Raw genomic sequence first — 20669 nt, 5'->3', positions numbered from 1 at the left:
TGCTCTGTTTACTGTGGCACGCACGAGTTAATCTTAAGATTATTCTTTTTTTTACAAGTAATTTGTTTTGTCACTGTAAGGCACTTTAGTGGGCACAGCCCCTGTCCCTCCCAAATATTGCCAGTATACAGAAATTACTTATCCAAAGTAGCGCATATATTCCACGGTTGCATAGTTTTTTCCTCCTGTAAAATGGTGCAATATTGAAAAACGTGTGTAAAACATTGGAGGCGCTGTGTTCCATGGTATGTTCCCCCCGCCCGCACTGAGTGTGTTCTTCACTACGTCAACGTCAGCTGTGCTAGCGTGTAGTTCACAGGGGCAGAACTGCAGAAGAAAACACCGCCTGACACAACCCGAAAGGAAACGAGAAGCAGCGGTAACGGTTGAACCAACGGGATTTTTGCTAGGTTCATTGTATGTCAAACTCTAATGAACTCTGATTCAGCAAAGCATTTATCGTGTATACTTTTGTATCTTATTAACAACGCATTGCTGTAGCCTGGTAAGCTAGGGGACGTTCACTCCGCATTCACTTGGCTAGTTGCTTCTGTCCTGGCCACCGGCTACCAACGAAGGGAAGGATCAGTGAACATGTTCTCTGAATAAGGTAAGTTAAAAAGATCAATGACGGTATAACCCAAAGAACTGTTGTCCGTGAACGTAACGTGGGTCATTGGTAATCGTTAGGTTGACCAAGGCTGGTATTTAGCTAACCCGGTGCATGAATCCGTGCATATCGCACTTCAGTCACCCGGACTAACAAATCATTTCAGTAGAGCTCAAGAGGGAAAATATCTCACGGGCCCTACTCAATGGTGACGTTTGTCTGTATGACCACACCACTGAATTGTAATCTTTGCTAACCTAATCTGGAATGTGGAAGCGTTACCTAGCAAGATCCAAAAACGTCATGTACAGCTCTCCCTGTATCGTCATTCAAGCATGGCTCTGGGTTCGGCTCCCGTAGATTCTAGCTGAGCTACTGTAACAGTAGGCCTACTGAAATGTTGCAGTGAAACAATATGACAATTTATGTAGCTGGCTTGATTCCGTATGACTTCCTCGTCTAATCAACACATTTTACCATTTTATCGCTAACAGGAACAGTTAAGAATGCCAAGTTGGGCACATTCTCATAGAAACAGCATTGTTTTTTATTAAAACCGGCTTTCTGGTTTAGTAGCTCATATACTCACTGTCACCCCTATCCCCCTGGGTGGACAGTGCATTTGTATTCTTATTTGCATAATCACAGAATAGCAGCCATAGAGCTACGTCCCTCCTGTGTCTAGGTCTACTCGTCCCCGAAAAGTTCCTAGTTAATTACTAGTGTGGCATCACGCTACAATCGCTGATTAACCAGAATAGGCCTAGAGCTCTATCTCATGTTCCAGATTGTGGTCTGTTCGGAAAGAATGAGCTTGTTAGTCGCGCATTGATGGCAGAACAATTGTGTATTTAAGAGCACATTCGGATATAGTAATAACTATTTTAGTTGAAAATGTATAGGCCTAGTCTTCTATGGCACTCCTTTACTTTTCTGCCTGTATAGAAGATAGGATATATGATTGGCCATCATTAGCCTACAACACTAAAGCCAATGTCAGTTGAAACTGATTGCATGCCTGATGTAACATGACTCTCCCAGTGTGTGTGTGTGTGTGTGTGTGTGTGTGTGTGTGTGTGTGTGTGTGTGTGTGTGTGTGTGTGTGTGTGTGTGTGTGTGTGTGTGTGTGTGTGTGTGTGTGTGAGAGACAGAGACAGAGACAGAGACAGAGACAGAGACAGAGACAGAGGCACAGCTAACATGGGTGGAAAGACATTACATTCTGCACACTTCAACCTGATTACATCCACTAGCTGTCGTTTTCCCCAAATCTCCCTTGGATTAGCCTACTTGGCTCGGAAGATTTTTGGAGTCACTCCCCAGACGCCTGCCTAGGATGACTCAAGGGATTCTCCGGTCACTAGGACTACTGTAGTGATGGTGTGGGTTTAATTGCCAGGTTGAGGATGATTCTGATATGACATTGCCCCGTGGGCTTGCAGACACAACTGCACCTAGTGATTGTTGTGCACTTGTGATGATGCTGTAAAAAGTATAATCTGGTGCTGATGGCGTGTCTGCTTCCTGGCCTTCTCTTCTCTTCTCTTCTCTTCTCTTCTCTTCTCTTCTCTTCTCTTCTCTTCTCTTCTCTTCTCTTCTCTTCTCTTCTCTTCTCTTCTCTTCCCTTCCCTTCCCTTCCCTTCCCTTCTCTCTTTCCTACCCTATCCTTACATCACCTTGCCTGGCCTGGACTGTTTTGCCTTATCGATATTTAATGAGGCTTTGTTTACTGTCAGCAGACCTGACCTGACGTCAACAGTGTTTTGGGTGTGGTATAGCCAGGGGTGGAGTCGTGACCATGCTTATTGGGCAGAGGGAGCCACAGGTGTAGAGGGGTAAGCCCAGGCCAAATGGCCCTCACCTACCCCAACCCCAGTCTAAGTTATGCTGCATAACGCTGTTGCCATTATGTACCAGGGGCCCTAAATCCTATGCATCCTACCCTACACACACACACACACACCCAAAGGGGTCCAGTTTTTTTTGTCCAGGTTCAACTGATTTGGCGGCTACAGCATTTCAAGTCGTCATTTTTGTTTAAGCCTTGGGTCATCTCTACACATTTGTGTAAAAACGGCAGCTTTCTACACATACATGAATTTAAAGTGGCTGGCAGTTAATGAGTTAAGATCAAGCTTTTCTTGGGTATGGTCTTAGCACTGCATGCATAAGCTCTTCACTAACTTTCGGATGGCTGGAAAGTGTAAGTTATGTCTAATAGGATATCACAGAAGTTCCAACGACATTATCAACCTCTGGTAACAATTGCCATTTGATTTCATTTAAGTCCTTATTCTGATCTTGCCCGTCTTCTGGAAGCAAGTTGTATGAGCTCCTGCTGCGCGCCCCCCCGATTCAGCTGCTGTCCTGGTTAGGATATCTGCACGGCCCATGAGAAGTGGGAAAAGGGAAGGGAGCGTGATGACGACGCAGAAATGCCCGTTCAGCAATCTCCCAGCAGCTCTGCTTACAGGCACGCGCACGCCCTACATCAGATAGACAGACGCCATGTTTTCCGCTCCCGAAATAAAACCAGAGTCCTTTTTCCTTCCCTTGCAAACTCGAGGACTCTCTTGCAGGAAGGGAAGAGGTGACCTTGGGCCCACTGCCGAGAGGCGCTCAGCGGCGGCACTCGAACCGCGTGTTGATGCACAGGTTGCCTTGCAGGTGGGCTGCTGCTGCGCTGTGGCCATGATGGATTCTCTTACCTGATAACAAAATATGTTACCAGGTAAGAGCAGAGTTGTCTAAAGTAGAAGTAGAAGTACTCTTACAAATCCGATTCCAGCACTAGTGGTACGATACTACATGGTTTCAACTTTGTAATATCATGCTACTAGTGTTGTTATTACATCTGTAAGAGCACTTCTACTTTATACAGCTCTGGGTTAGAGTGCCCCTCTCTTCTTTCCTCTTACAGATTATGGGCAGTACACCCACAATCCTATAGCCTACAAAGTACTCTCCTTTCCTCTGCTGTTTTGTCTGATCCCTGCATTAAAAAGAATTACTGCTCACAAAGCGCAGTGCATGGTCGGTAGGTCTGATGAGTTTTATGACGGATGTGTGAGGGAGTGCCTCCGTTTATGGCCCTGTGAATGTCCCTGCCTGGCATAACTTTCTCACTCACTGCCTGTTGTGTTTGTTTGAGATGATACCTTTCAGTCTCTGTGTATCTGTCCGTCTGTCTGTCTGTGTGTCAGAGACAGAGAGACCGTGTTGGTGTGCCTTTCTAGTCTGTGTGTTTCTGTTTGTTGTCTGTATAGTATGCGTGATGCAAGACTATTTAAGTGTTCTTTCTGTTTACATCTGGTTTAGTGTTCTGTCTGTTTACATCTTTGTGTCTTTGTGATGGGCAGGGCACAATGCGGTCTGTTTGTGGTCCATTTGGGTTTGACAGTGAGGTCATGTTTGTCGTGTCGTGTGTGTGCATGTGTGTTGTTGACATCCAACCGTACACTATGGAGTGTTTGTTTAGCTGGTGCTCAGCTGTATCCTGCTCTACTGCTGGCCAACTCCCATTGGAGCTGTTTGCTGCCGGTTTGCTCCTGCAACATGGCATCATGATATGGCATATAAATAACAGCAGTCTAGTTTTGACCCATTTTCAGTTACTATTGTTTGGTCATTTTGTCAGTTTAGCATGCCCTGCAGTCACATGATACCTTAAAGGTGGGGATGAATTTGGTCTCTGGGCACAGTTTTTTTTTGTTCTTTCTCATTTCGTTGTTGATGGCTAATTTAACGAGCATGTGCTTGTGTGTGTGCTACTGGTTCACATGGAAGGACCCGTGGTAGGTGGCATGAGCCGTGTGCTCGTGTGTACAGGGCAGGACAGGCCTGTGGCGATGCGCCCATGTGGCTGTGGCTGTGGCGGAGGCAGTGGGAGCAGTAGGGGCCTCTGGGACTCTCTGGGGAGAATGTGCTGCTTTGTGTGTGTGCACCCGGGGGAAGTCAATGTGCTAGAGAGAGGGAGGGAGAGAGAGGTGATGATGAGGGTCCTCAACCTTCTCCCACAACAGTCACATTGTCCCCATCTCCCCCAACAGGGTGCCTGGTTGTCGGGGAGAAGCACATGTTTGCCTTGTTGGCACCCTGCTGGCTGTGCGTGCGCGTGCACACACACACACACACACACACACACACACACACACACAGCCAGTTATTTTTGTGGATTATTGGAGCATTCAGAATCTCAGTTTTCATCATGGGTCCTTTTAAAATCACATTTTCTTGATATGATGGGGATTACGGATTGTGGCTTTTGGATTTAATTCAGCTACTAGGCTGAGGCCTGATCTAGTTCAGCTACGAAGTCTTTCCTGCAACTCCAGTCTCTACCATTTTCCTTTGACCATTTACATACACAACAACTAGTTAGTTAGTAAGTTACTTAGTTTGTTAACAGGCAGAGCTGAGCTCCATTTAGCTATGAAGAGCCCAGAATTGTGCCCAGAAGAGCAAGGGACTGGTAAACAGATTTTAATAAAAATAAACATTTCAGGCACTTGTTGCGACTTGGGTAGGTTTATGGGTAATTCGTCGGTTTTCTAGGTTGGCTTTTTTGAGATATCGTAAGTCAGCCTGAAGGTTTCTGTGTGAGGTTTAGGGGTTAAGTTTAGCGTTAGGGTTATGTTTTGATTCCTGAACTTGTTTTTTGTTGTACCAGCTATTGACCCATGTCCTCTCCAAAGTTCTTCATGGGTCCTCATGAGAACAGAGTGGGAATGGGAACAGGTGGCGTGTGTGTCTCTGCGATGTGGCGACATAGTCTCCATAGGCTAGCTTCTATTGACATGAATAGGATGAAAAGAGCGAGTAACAAACCTGCTGTTGTGGAGGTTGAAAAGCCAAGGGAAGAGAAGGATACTGGCTTCATACAGCACAAAGCAATCCCAGCTGAGCAGCTGGGGATGGAGAATAGCACTCGAAGCACAAAAAGAAGAGAGAGGACAGAGGGGAGGAGGGAGAGAGAGGGAGAGAGAGGTCTCTCCTTTCAATTGTGTGTATATTTTGGGGGGTGGGGCCATCAATGAGCAGATGTAAGCTACCGCAAGTGAATGGATCATCCATCTTTTGTTATTTGATTACCAGTGCCTAAATGTCCCTCTCCCTATTCTGACTGAAGTGTGTGTGTGTGTGTGTGTGGTGTGTGTGTGTGTGTGTGTGGTCACAAACACAAAAGCCTTGGTCTTACTTATTTCTGTGAATTCTACTAAGAGAAGTGAACACAACTTAGCATTTTAGGCTATAATAACACTCACTCACTCACTCACTCACTCACTCACTCACTCACTCACTCACTCACTCACTCACTCACTCACTCACTCACTCACTCACTCACTCACTCTCACACACACACACACACACACACACACACACACACACACACACACACACACACACACACACACACACACACACACACACACACACACACACACTAGCCTCTGAAAGTCAAAAGTCAATAGCACTAATTACTTATGATAACCTCTTCCGTGTCATTGCCCTTCACAACAGCTGTGTTAACCCCATTATTAGGCTAGCCCTTTCAGGCTAGCTAGCTGCCTATTCAGCCCAACTCTCTCTCTCTCTCTCTCTCTCTCTCTCTCTCTCTCTCTCTCTCTCTCTCTCTCTCTCTCTCTCTCTCCATATTTCTTTTGTTCTTCATCCTTATCTGTCCTTCTTCCTTGTCCTCCCCATCCTCCTTCTCCTCCCCCTCCTCCTCCTCCTCCTCTCGTTTCTCATCCTCAGGTCAGCTCGTTTTTTGGCCTATTAAACTAGATACTGAGCTGGCTGAGAGCCTATGATGGAATGCAGGCAGCCCAACACAAGATGCTTCGAGCGAGCATGTGACTCTCTGTTTTTATCTACCCATTGTATGACAGATGTGAGATATGGGTCAACCACTGGCCCAATAGTTTACGCTACATTACATTATCAGTGAACTGTGTAGCAAGCCTTGTCTAACGCGTGTTGTCAGATTTTTGCAGCGCTATACTAAGCTCTGTGTCAGAACTGCATTTTGCCAAGAGAAACGATATGCTGGCCTGGTGGTTTATTTATTTTAGCTTTTGTCACGTGCAGTGACTGTACGTCGCTATGTTGGTTGGTCCGTCAGCTTGCTATTTAGAGGGTTTTCTCAATATAGGCCTGTTAACCGTGTTTGTATCTTTTTAGACTTTAGCCTACTTAATATACTGATTTTCTTTACCTTAGTAAAGTGGTGCTGACCTCTGAAGCACACTATGAAGGTGAAGAAGACATGTCTGTCTCCTGACCCTTGCTCTGGATTAGGGGGCAACCAGGATCTAATATTGATTAGCCAATTACCACAGGGATCAAACTCTAAACGAAACCCTATAAACCCATACAGCTGGACTTAAACTATCTTAAAAACAATCATTTTTGATTCTCATACATTGCCGTTGGCTTGGTGTATCATGTTGGTGTAAATCCAAGTAAGTAGCCTACAAACTTTCCAGGAACAAAATACAAGGCGGCCACAGGATTGATCAAAGATTCTGCCTAGCCAAATGTTTAGCCTATAGGTTTAGGGCTTGATTAACTTTATACCAATAATGACCTCTTGTGTTGCCTGCAACTTAGCTCAGAAATCATAATGCATATGGTGTTTAGCGCTAGGATTCTTTCATTTGCTTACATTTGGCACATGCCTTGTTGTCATCATTGGGGTAGATTATATTGAGTCCATGTCTACAGTATGGCTTAAAGGAACACACAGGGAAAGCACAAATCTCTTGTATTGACTTTCTGTCAGGGCCATGTGCTAGTTTGGGGTGAGGGCTTTTGCATAATTAACCAAGAGGTATATTTTAGGCCCTGTAACCCAATAACCTCTCTGCTGTTGTCAGGGAAACTTACGTGTGTATGTGTGTGTGTGTGTGTGTGCGTGTGCGTGTGCGTGTGCGTGCGTGCGTGCGTGCGTGCGTGCGTGCGTGCATATGTATTTATGCCTTTTGGGGGTACAGAGCACACTTTCCATGAAAGGTCATAAGGCACCTATACTAGTTAGAGGACATTCAGTCCCAGACCCAGATAGCTTCCATTTTTGTCTGGCTTATCCCTGCACTTTCCACATCCATACAAACCTGAGCACAAACAACAACTCCACATATTATCTGTATTATCAGTATTGTCAGTGGACACACACACACACACACACACACACACACACACACACACACACACACACACACACACACACACACACACACACACACACACACACACACACACACAGGCACACACAGGCACACACACAGACACTAGCAGGGATTAAAGTTTTCCGTCGCTGTGACGGATTTCCGTCAACTGGATTTTCGTTTGGACGGATTTCCGTCCTTATAATTCATGTCAATTAATTTACAATTTTTACTTTCCAACTGAACTCAAATCGAGAGCACTCCTGGTCATGAGAAGTGGACGAGAGGTGTGTTTGGTGTACGGATTTAGTTATACACTCCAGCATCGGTGGTGTCATACAACAGATTCACTCAGTAGTTTTGAGCCATCCCCTGGTCTTCCGTGTTCCCAAAAAAAAAAAAGCACGAGCGGTCAACAATTCGGTGGCGGCGCAGCGCGAGAGATTTAAAAAAAAAAACAAATAGCCAACATTGTTGCTGATGGCAGAAAAGACAATACGTGTAATACTATGTCTTTAAAGTGCAATGACAATCATTAAACGAGTTGGACTGATATTCCAATATGGGCTAATAATAATGCATATGCATGGAATGCATAGTTGGAAGAAGGTAGGACACGTATGTTTCCATTATCGTTGCACCTGCCGTGGCGGATAGTTAGAAAAAAAAGAGTAGTTTACTTGGACTGCGCATGATGTCCTTTTCATGAAGGGTTTTCCTTATAAGCATTGTGACTTTTGCTAACATTATTCATAGCCCCAATGGGACGGCTATCATTGGCAGCTAGCTAGGATATACCATGCGTAATACCATGCGTTTCATCCTCAAAGTTTAGCGCGTTTGACTGGCTACGTGTAGAACTAGCTCTAGTTGTCTTTCTGACAACGGATAATTTACAGTCTCACCTGTAATCATAGCATATTAACTTTGTTGTTGCCGATATATATTTAAGAAATAAGTTAAAAATGGGTTGCATCTTACAGGGGTCACGGAGGCTATCCCTGGCAGAGCCAATATTTTGTGTAGAGGTGCTCCGATCACCATTTTTTGGGTCCGATCACCGATACCGATCACCAAAAATCTTTATCTGCCGATTACCGATCATTGCCGATCACAAAAATGATTTCCTATTTTTTTAATAGCCTATTAATTATCCTTATTGAATACCATTTCTGCCCATAAACCAATCAATCTTAATTTGCACATGTCTATTATTAGGCTATTATTATTATTATTATTATTATTATTATTATCTTTCAGACTAGTGTTGGTAATACAGTCTACAGTATTAATCAATGTATAAGTTATTGCATAGAATAACTAAACTATTTAAGATTGAATTGAAACTGAAACATTACATCAAATAGTCTTCCACATACGAGAAAAAAACAACCTGTCGCTTTAAATGAGCAGCCTCGTGAGGAGAGCCCCTCCCCTCTCTGTCACCGTCCACAGTTGCAGTGCTCCACTACCGTTCTGAATCTCTCTCTCAAGTTTTAACCACATCTGTCGCCGTTTGGTGTTTCAGCGACTATCAAACTAATCGACTGACTGCCAATTACAACTTTGAAAACAATAATTGACATGTTTGTGCTGACAACGTGAAGTTGTCGCGTGCTGACCAAGGCAACTACACAGGTTATAACGTAACATGGCTCACTGGCGAGTACTCAATCGCAAATTACATTGTCACTCAGGTAAACGGCGCATGGATCGGAAAATCAGATCATTGTTGATGCAGATATGGTTATGAATGGTGGAAATGAAGGGGGAATGGCGAAAAGTTATAGACAAGCAAAGATGCCTTCTTTTGGTGCAGTTGCAGCTGTGCAGAGCCAGCGCCTACATGCAGCGCCAGGTGTAAAGGCAAATGGTTGCGTGAGGAATTTAATATCTCTCGATCGGTTTTTTGATCGGCATGTTTTTCCGATCACCGATCAGGCTATTTTTGGCCATTATCGGCCGGTCATGATCGGCAGCCGAGCAATCGGAGCACCTCTAATTTTATGCCACGTCTTGTTCTGGGAAGCTGTGTTCTGATGGGTGGTCAATAAATGCCGTTTCAGTGTTTGTTTCACTTTCAAGGCTTGTTGTAGGCTACTGTGTGATGCTATTTTGCAAACTGGAATAGTGTGCAGCAACAGTTGTGTGTGTGCTTGTTTTTGAGTGGCTCAACGTCTGTGCCCATCTTCTCGGACTACGCTACGTTAGAGCTCAGTTATTTGCGCACTGTGCACTCAGGACTGATAGGTGGGTGATTTGTCTTGATTCGAGTGGAAAGTTGCGCGACAAGCTTGGGAAAGTGTGCTACTTTTGTTAAACGATAGACGTATGTCTGTGACTGTGTCGTGTCTGCTTGCGTCGTGTCAGCTTGTAGGAGAGAACACGAGTGCGTGTAGGAATCGGGGACGTTTTTTAAATCAATGGTAATAGGCCGGGAGCCAGCTACACCCCTCAGGATGTTTTTTGCTATGTTTTTTTCACTATGATTTCCTGTTAGCCTATACCCTGGGCCATAACGAGTTGATAGGGACAACTCCCAACTCGGCCCCGTTTGGTCTCAGGGCCCAAAAAAACAACTTTTAAGGAAAATCTGCAGGCGAAATTATGTAGCTGCAAATATTAAGGTACTGCAACTCCAAAAATGGTCCTAGAACCCTGTAAATTCACATGGGTCATCCTGTCACATAGGGGAACCAACCTGAAAAATGTTTCAGGGCTTGGGGCTTTTCCTCTGTCAAATATCATCTTCAACATATCCAAAAAGCTCAAAAAATGCTTTTCCGCCTGACAAATTGTCCTCATATTTGATCATTTTCAACTCTGTTATGATATGCATTGGTCCCTCAAATGTAAATAAAAAACTGCCTAACTTCCTGAGCCTCAATTTAAGTCCAAGAGGACCTTTCTAGCTAGAGTACAACAGCTGCTATGTCCAAAGTTATTCACTATGGCCTATCCGAAAATAGTCTACTGGCAATACTGCCGTGCAATACTAGAACGCAGTAACTCAAAATGGTCGAAAAATGTTTTATATCGGAAATCGGTTCTAAACTACCTCATTTGTCTTGTGTCCAAAAATGGTGGTCCAACACCGTCCCGTTTTGGAGAAAACTCATTTTGAAAGTGCAAAAATGACCCAAAAAAGGTTAAACAAAAACGCAGTAAGTCGGCGAGTTATTGCTGCACGTTCCAATGGGACTGGTTTGGGAGTAGACAGTAATACAAGCTAAGAACGCAGTAACTCCTGCAGTAACTCCATTTTGTGGCAGTAATACCAGCCAAGAACGCAGTAACTCTGTTTTTTGTGGCAAAAAGACACATAAATGTTGTTTTTTTGGGGGTTTTTTGTGTGCATTAAATTTCTATCCTAAACAAGCATTACCAGGAAGTGTCACCACCAATTTACCGACAACACAGTTGTCGCGCCATATGGAAAACTTTGAAGCCTTTTTTCTCAGTTTGCCGTTTTCAGAGTTACTGCGTTCTAAGATTGTAGGGCAGAATAGTCTGCTGGCATTCTACAGGCATTCAGACACTTTCAGGCATAACCATTTCATATGGGACTATGAACATCAATTTCACATATGTTTGACCTTGAGTTGAAAATTGCTATGAATGAAAGTATGATGTGAATAGCATCAAAAGTAGTTAAAGTTACCACCTATTGGTGGACTGTGAACAGTATGCAACACATGGTACTATTACACAAAACGAATGCATCAAGTGAGACAATTATTTAAAGAATGGTTCGTATTGTACAACAGTAGTGTAAAATGTGAATAAGAACTTTTAATCATCCTTTAATAATTATCATTATCATCATCCTCCTCTTCCTCATCTTCATCCGCATTTGTATGGATTTCATCAGTGTCCTAATACATCAATAAGAGCTTTTGGGATTACATCACCCTCAAACCACAGTGGTTCAAGCTTCCCAGTATCTGTGTTTATGTGAAACCCATGGTCAAGTGGACTTGGGATACCTGGGTAATGCTCATGGGCCCTACCCCCTAACTCTGACACCATACTCCATCTCAACAATTGTTTCCTCCTCCAGGCCAATGTGCTCTAATTCAGGATGGAAACTCCTCATCATCCCTGCATCAGATGAAACAATATTTAGCACAGACACTTACATAAACTGTCTTCATTACTGTCTTCTTGGGGAGGACCCCCACACCCCCTCCAACCCAGTCTGTCAAGTGTCCCACAGTGGTTCCCAATATGTGGGCCATTGCCCCTTCCATGGTGGTGACCCGCTGGCATTCCCTCATACCAAAAAAATCTAGAAAAAGCCCTGAGTGTCTCTTCTTGTTACACCTATATATTTTTTTTGCCATGGCGGGTACACAGTAAAGTATACTGGGTGATCATTGATGTTGCGTGGTGAGCATGTGTGTTGTTGCGCTTCCCATGACCATCATCCTGATATGGGCAAACTCACTAGTAGGCTACCTATTTAAAGGTGCTGGAAAACTGAAAAAATGGTGCTTGGAGGTACTTGACAAGTGCTTGAATTTGTTCATGAAAAAGGTGTGGGAACCCTGGATGAAAACAAGAAGGCATTCATTCATTTATAACTGGATCACTGGAGGTCCTAAGATACTGTATGATGAAAAATGTCCTCCTAAGGCCTCACATCAGGACCATTAGAGTCAGAGCAAAAGACTCTGACTTTTTCTTCATTCTCCTGTATTATGCCAAGTCCTCAACTGTCAATATAATCTTTGACATGGGTGATAGATTAATCGACATCAACCTACTGGTTAAAGATTATTCCCAGGAACACATTGCCGCTCTTCTGATCCTGCATGCCTGCTGACTGCACGTCAGCATTCAAAAGCAAAGGACAGGTGAAACCAATGAAGATATTGAAACAAACATCAACATTCATTTAAGTCTTTGCAGAAGTAGTGAAACTGATCCTCAGTTCCAACAGCTTCTCAATGGTGTTGAGCAGTTCAGCTGCTGCCTGTATGGATTTAGTCACTGAGTAAAAATCATTGATGAAGCCAAAGAAGATCTCTGGGTCAAACTGCCAGGTTCGTCAGGGTCTCTCAATTGACTCAAGGAACAATCTCAAACAATTCCCACCGTGCAAGAGGGTCCTCAACGGTGCTTTCCCCGGTGCTATTCACCCTGTAAACCACTGACTTCAACAACAACTCGGAGAGCTGCCATATGCAAAAGTTCTGAAATGACACCACCTTTGTTGGATGCATTAAAGATGGACAGGAGGGGAAGTATTGGGGCCTGGAGGAGAACTTTGTCAGATGGTGCAGAATCAACCAGCTGCAGCTGAACACCACCAAAACCAAATAAATGACAGTGGAGACAGTCTGCACATGCAAGTACCTGGGTGTACACCTGGAGAATAAACTGGACTGGTCTGCTAACTCACAAGCACGGTACAAGAAAGGCCAGAGGAGGTTCTATCAGTCTGCCATGGCCAGTATGCTCCCATGCTGTGGCATGCTGGGGTGGTAGCATTAGGAGGAGAGATGCTGGACGCCTTGACTGGCTGGTGAAAAAAGCTGAGTCTTTTATAGGCACAGAACTGGAGGCTCTCACTATCACAGCTGAGAAGAGGACACTAAGCAGACTCAACTCTATAATGGACAATCACCCCCTGCACCCCCTGTACCCAGTCTTTGACAACTAGAGAAGCCTCTTCAGTTACAGATTTCGCCCCATCTCCTGAAGCGCAGACAGGGTACGGAGGTCCTTTGTCCCTCCAGCTATTCCACACCACACAGGAGGACAAACAGAAATCCTCCCAGGTGACTGGACCGCATAAACCAACCCCCACACCTGCACACTATCTGTATGCCTCCTGTGCTTCTACCTGGACTCCTATCCTTCGCCTGGGTGTGACCCCTGAAAAACTTTTCTGCGCTACGAATCTACACTCTGCACTAGGATTTTTTACTGTACTGCACTGAGGTATTTTCCAATGCAGTCATACAGGACAATTACATTCTGTATGTTCAAACGTGTGTATGTGTGTATGTGTGTGTGTGTGTGTGTGTGTGCGCGCGCGCGTGCGTGCGTGCGTGTGTGTGTGTGTGTGTGTGTGTGTGTGTGTGTGTGTGTGTGTGTGTGTGTGAGACTGTGAGTGGAGCGACGTGGTGTGAAACCTGTGATCCCAATTCCCCCATCACTTTTCAATGGATACTATGGATACTTGACTCTGGCTCTCTTACTTGGACAATGCACAGTGACTTATGCCACTCCTGGACTATTTTTTGTACAGTTGATCTTCGGCTGCTCTGTGCCACTCAGCTAAGGCACATGTGATAAATCACCAGTACACTTTTTTGGACACTCTGGTTTTTTTGCTGCTCTGTGCCACTTAGCTAAGGAGCATATGATAAATCACTGTTACACTGATATACTTATCACTAACCACAGTTGTGACTAGGTGTGTGTGTGTGTGTGTGTGTGTGTGTGTGTGTGTGTGTGTGTGTGTGTGTGTGTGTGTGTGTGTGTGTGTGGGAGAGAGAGAGAGAGAGAGAGAGATCTGCCTGTGCCTGTGTGAATGGAAGAGAGGGAGAGACAGAGAGTGAGTGAGGAAGTGAGATATGCCTTGGACTGAATGTATGTAAGAGTGAGCTATATGGTTAATATATGTGTATCGATGTATGTAATGTCGTGTGTGTAATGTCTTTTTGTATTGATGTAAATATGCACCTTAATTTCCCCCTGGGATTAAAAATGATAATATACTTTCAAGTGCGCATCTGGAAGAGGGCCCATGAGCATTACCCAGAGATCACATAAACACATATACTGGGAAGCTTGAACCACTATGGTTTGAAGGTGATGTAATTCCAAAAACTCTCATTGATGTCTTGGCAGAGGAGGACACCGATGAACATAACATGTCTGATGAAATCCATACAAATGTGAATGAAGATGAGGAAGAGGATGATGATGATGATAATGATGATTAAAAGTTCTTATTCACATTCTACACTACTGTTTTACCATACAAACAATTCAAAACATCTCATTTGATTAATTCCTTTTGTGTAATAGTACCATGTGTGGCATCCTGTTCACAGTCTACCAATAGGTGGTAACATTAGCTACTTTTGATGCTATTCACATCATACTTTCATTCATAGCAGTTTTCAGCTCAAGGTCAAACATATGTGAAATTGATGTTCATAGTCCCATATGAAATGGTTATGCCTGAAAGTGTCTGAATGCCTGTAGAATGCCAGCAGACTATTGCCAGTAGACTATTTTCGGATAGGCCATAGTGAATAACTTTGGACATAGCAGCTGTTGTACTCTAGCTAGAAAGGTCCTCTTGGACTTAAATTGAGGCTCAGGAAGTTAGGCAGTTTTTTATTTACATTTGAGGGACCAATGCATATCATAACAGAGTTGAAAATGATCAAATATGAGGACAATTTGTCAGGCGGAAAAGCATTTTTTGAGCTTTTTGGATATGTTGAAGATGATATTTGACAGAGGAAAAGCCCCAAGCCCTGAAACATTTTTCAGGTTGGTTCCCCTATGTGACAGGATGACCCATGTGAATTTACAGGGTTCTAGGACCATTTTTGGAGTTGCAGTACCTTAATATTTGCAGCTACATAATTTCGCCTGCAGATTTTCCTTAAAAGTTGTTTTTTTGGGCCCTGAGACCAAACGGGGCCGAGTTGGGAGTTGTCCCTATCAACTCGTTATGGCCCAGGGTATAGGCTAACAGGAAATCATAGTGAAAAAAACATAGCGAAAAACATCCTGAGGGGTGTAGCTGGCTCCCGGCCTATAAGCGTGTGCCTGGCACCGCACAACGAGAAGCAAAAAAGTAGGCTACCGGTAGGCATAGGTTTTCAAAACGGTATAACACAAGAGGTAGACTACCGCACCCTGTGTGTAAATGTCAACAAGTTATTTGTAACAGGATGAATAGTGAAAAACATACAAAATAACCAACAACTAGTTTCCTCCCTCTGATTGCTATGACCAGTGCATTATTTTTTAAATGTCAGAAATACACCTGCAAGCAATGCGCACCAGTGCCTTCACCAGAAGAGTGTTTGCCCATTCTGATGTGAAAGAGAAAATATAGCCTACTACTACTACTACTACAACAACAACAATAAAAAAACATAATAGGATCACTGTATCAACGCATTGCAATTCCAAGTCAATAATTCTGTGATATCAGCTAGACAATTTTGAAGCAACACTCATTGTGAATCTATTCTGCATAATGTTGTGAACAATTCATAAACAATGGGTAGAAATAAGAGGAAATAACCAAAACATACCCCAAATTGCAGTTCAATGTTTGCAGTCTGATATAGTATCCATTATCCCTCCATTCTCGGCCAGTTCTAGTCAATCTGGTGGCCTAGGCCTGCCCCCTTTCCCTCTTTCCTATTTTTTGTATTTAGAATTTGGCATCTGTAAACATAGCATTGTAGGCCTACATCTGATTGAGCACATCTGATCTAGTACCTACAGGTACATTCATACTGATTGCGTATGTAGGCCTACTGAGTCTGCAATGTATATTCATTGTTAATGTGAAGTGTAAAGTTTTATGTTGGTTGAAGTTCTGATTTTGTGGCACTTTTTGGATTACTGGCGCCCTCAATACATAGGCCTATTCTGCTCTAGGCGACTGCCCTGTCTGCCTATGCCTAGTGCTGGCTCTGGCACCATTCCTTGCATAAAACCAGTGTATGTTTCGTTATGAGGGCAGAGCCTGGCTACATTGGTGTTCGTTGGGTTACGGAGTGATACTCGATCGGGTGCCTAACCGGTAAAAAAAGTTCAGTCAGATGACTTTTTTTTGCTTTAATCCCTGGACTAGTGAAGATGGCTTACTGTAGTCTGAGTCATTGCCAAGATCAAGACAGGTCAAGACGAGACAGGACCAAATGAAGACTAGACCAAGGTAAAACTAAGACTTGTACAATGGTCCGGTCGCTAGTATTAACACACACACACACACACACACACACACACACACACACACACAGACAGACAGACAGACAGACACACAGTTATCTGGAAAATTGTGTGTTGTCCATGTCCATCTTCTCCTGAGGGTGTTTTTGTTGCCAATGGCTGCGATGTGCCGTACCGAACAGTTACAGCGTGTGATTACCCAAGGCCCATCATTACTCACTATCTCCAGCTCAGCTTCCAACTGTCTCACAACACAACACAACACAACAGCTGTGAGTGTGGCTAGAGATACCATACGCTCACAAACACACAACACGTACATTCTCATTCTGTGGATCAACAGCTCAATTTGAAGGGAATAGTGTATGGATTAGGAGAGTGCAATTATTTGGACCATAACACTAATACATTAGAAGACCATTACAAAGGCTACCCACCTCATTACCACACCCATTAACCCTGCTCATTTCAATGTTTGTCGTATTCGCAAATCATTTTTGGCCTGCTAATTCCGGTTTGGCTGGCCATAGCGCTTCTGAATGTTGTAGTCATGGGCAGTCATGGGTGAGCGGTCAGGGCGTCAGACTTGCATCCCAGAGGTTGCCGGTTCGACTCCCGACCCGCCAGGTTGGTGGGGGGAGTAATCAACCAGTGCTCTCCCCCATCCTCCTCCATGACTGAGGTACCCTGAGCATGGTACCGTCCCACCGCACTGCTCCCCATGGGGCGCCACTGAGGGCTGCCCCCTTGCACGGGTGAGGCATAAATGCAATTTCGTTGTGTGCAGTGTTCACTTGTGTGCTATGGAGTGCTGTGTCACAATGACAATGGGAGTTGGAGTTTCCCAATGGGCTTTCACTTTTTCACTTGTAGGACTAGCAAGCACTACCAAAAGTAATAGTGGCACTCTTGTAAGAATGGATTCTAAAGTGGATACTGTATGTACAGTATACCTTATGCCCTTTTTGTGTTGGTATGGCAAAGTGTTATGTTTGTACTTCAGTCTGTCCTTACAGTAGTCCCCATTTGTTGCTCCTAACTTGAGAAGTCTGTGACCCGCATCAGAGCCAGATCCCAGCCGAATGCCCTGCTGCTTTGTTTTTTTCCATCTAGCCTTCCTGCTTTGTTTTTCCATAGCCTGTATCTCCTTGTCTCCCTGAGCTGGGAGGGGTGGGGCAGAGACAGACACACTGCCATCAAATATTAACACACACAGGGGTGTGTGTTTTCCTTGCTCCACACAAAGCAAAGGTTTAGCAGTGTCACTCTGCTTGCCTCAAGAGATGGACACACACACACACACACACACACACACACACACACACACACACACACACACACACACACACACACACACACACACACACACACACACACACACACTGAGTCTGCCTACAGGTGTCCTTTATACTTCATATTCATACTTGTACATATTACACAACAAACACAGAAGCAGATACACATTATTACACACACCTTTTTTTGATTACTCAGTGTGCCTTAATGCCATTCAGTTTCCGACGCCATTTCCCTTGTTTAGTATTTGACTTGGATTTTGCTTTCACAAATCTAAGATGTTTAAATGCTTAAATGCTTCTCCCCTTTCCATGCTTAAATTGCATTCAATTTGTGAGTTCAATAGAATAGAAAAGAATAGAATAGAATAGGGTGCAGTTTGCATGGAGATGAGATGTGTTTTGCATAGTCATCTCTCTTCCACTTCTGCTGTGCTCACGGTCTCTCTAATTAGCTTAGCGTAGGCTAATCCTGCACAGCTCCTCAGTAATCCATGGTTGCTGTGGGATGGATGCTGACTGAGTCTGTAAAAAAGGGGATGCTGTATGAGTGATTAAGCCGTGAAACACCGGGACGCAATTGATCCCCCTGCGATTCAATTAAGGAAGAGGGTTAATGATCCGTTCTAGACTCTTCCGTAGCGTTCTAACTGTGGGAGAGGAGCGGTCTCAGCAGTGGAGAAGCTGCTTGCTGTGTCAGGGTGCGGGCTGACTCGACTCGACTACCTCAGGATACTTAGCAGTAGTCAATAAAACCTTCACTCACATTCTTCTGGTTCAGGTCTCACGGCTGACTATGCCAGTCTGCAGGCTTAATGGAAGAATACTGTACAGTGTAGCTCTACTTGGAACCTACCTTACAGCTAACCTCAATGCATTTAAGCTGTAAGCCTCACATGGTGGTCTTAAAAATCTAACTCTAACTTGCTGCTTCTTGCATCAGACTGAAAACTGATGATGCACATGATTTTGCGGTGATGCATGCTCAATCAGAAATTAGTGGAGCCTTTAGATCTAACTATTCCCATTACCAACTTAGCTAACACATTTCCTCAGATCATTGGAGGCACTAATATCTCCTCTTAGACACCTGTAAATCAGATCACGGTGGGGAAGTGCCCTGGGGGATGTGGGGTGGAGACTCATCAAAATGCCCTCTTGGGTGCTTGTGTTTGACGCCAGCCGCCTGCTCGGAGCTTCAAGCTGCAGTTCTGGAATCTGTAAGCTTAAATCAGAGCTGGGTGGAGCAATGTCAGCGTGGTGTGGACCTTCACATGAATCACTGAGACTTTCACCTTTGAACAGAGTGTTAAAAACATTCTTATTGTTGAAAGATGACATCACAGCATGCAGTTTTTTGAGGGGCAGGGTTCAACTTTATTCAGACAGGACAGTGAAGAGTGGGACAGGAAATGAGTGGGAGAGAGAGACCGGTAGGATCGGGAAGACCCAGGTCGCCTGCATAGCAGTCCAGTGCCCAGCCGACTAAGCCACGGCTGGGCCAGGCAGCACGCCGTTTTTTAACTCCCTTTTTTGCACTCACATTTTCTCGTGATGTCAAACACCCTGGATTCAATGCATTTGCTGCGTCACATCAAAATGGAACTTGTTTGAAGTCCTTGTGAAAAAGTCAAATTACACTACTGTCTGGTTTGGTTTGGTGGCTTTGAAAAAGCATGAAGTTGGCCCTGCCGTGGCCTAATGATAGGACACTGGGTTACTACGGCGGCGACCTGGGTTCAATGCCAGCCCGGGTCATTTGCCGATTCTTCCCTCACTCTCTCTCTCTGCACTCGTTTCCTGTCTCTCCTCCACTATCCTATCAAAAATAAAGGCAAATAAATAAAGGTAAGATTGGAAAAAAAGAGAAAAAGCATGGAGTCGACTAGTTTGGGAAAGTCAGGTTGCTTTGGTCAAGGGTACCAGATCAGTGTTACCAACTTTGCATCCTTATTGTCATCTGGGCTCTGCGCGTTGTGCCGTAGCCTAAATTTAGAGATGGGGAAGGTCAAGGTGAAGGGCAGCCTGTCTGTCTGCCCCATGACTGCCTCCTGTAGTCAGCAGCAGGCTGGGCAGTGTGGGGTAGACAGAACAGCTGCCAAGCCCCAGCAGCAGACAGATTGGGATGAGAGTAGGATGGGCTACTTAGCTGGCCACAGAAATGTGACCAGAAAGTGTGTGCTTGTTGTGTGTTTGTGTGCGTGTGTGTGTTTGTGTGCATGTGTGTTTGTGTGCACGTGTGCATGCTGTGTGTGTGTGTGTTCAGAGAGGGTTGGCTTAATGATGGACAGGTCATTCTGCAAGATTTTGTGGCTTCAAGTAGGTCTGTACTGTATTTCATATAATGTGCAAATCGAAAAGAGGAAACACACACACACACACACACACACACACACACACACACACACACACACACACACACACACACACACACACACACACACACACACACACACACACACACACAGCCATATAAATGCATGAAAGCGAGAAAAAAAAATCATTAAATGCCATCTGTTGTAATACCATATCGTGTTCTGTCTGCTGTGTGGTTGCACAGCAGAGGACATTTAATGGCTTTTCCAAGCATCTTCATGTATTCCAGTATTAGTAGCGGACACACACACACACACACACACACACACACACACACACACACAC

The 20669-nt window shown here is 44.4% G+C and overlaps 1 protein-coding gene across 4 annotated transcripts in view; it reads left to right on the top strand.

The window, feature by feature from the left end:
• The first annotated feature begins 152 nt into the window (after nt 1–152).
• LOC134440337 (uncharacterized) overlaps nt 153–20669 on the top strand; it is a 96355-nt gene continuing 75838 nt past the window's right edge. For all 4 annotated transcript variants that reach the window (XM_063190383.1, XM_063190375.1, XM_063190391.1 and 1 more), the window contains exon 1: nt 153–610. The gene's annotated coding sequence lies outside the window, so the exon portion shown is untranslated. The remainder of the gene's footprint in view (nt 611–20669) is intronic.

This window comes from Engraulis encrasicolus, chromosome 2, assembly GCF_034702125.1.
Source record: "Engraulis encrasicolus isolate BLACKSEA-1 chromosome 2, IST_EnEncr_1.0, whole genome shotgun sequence".
Taxonomy (NCBI): domain Eukaryota; kingdom Metazoa; phylum Chordata; class Actinopteri; order Clupeiformes; family Engraulidae; genus Engraulis; species Engraulis encrasicolus.
The sequence above is the reverse complement of the archived record's forward strand: the minus strand, read 5'-3'. Positions and strand labels throughout refer to the sequence as shown.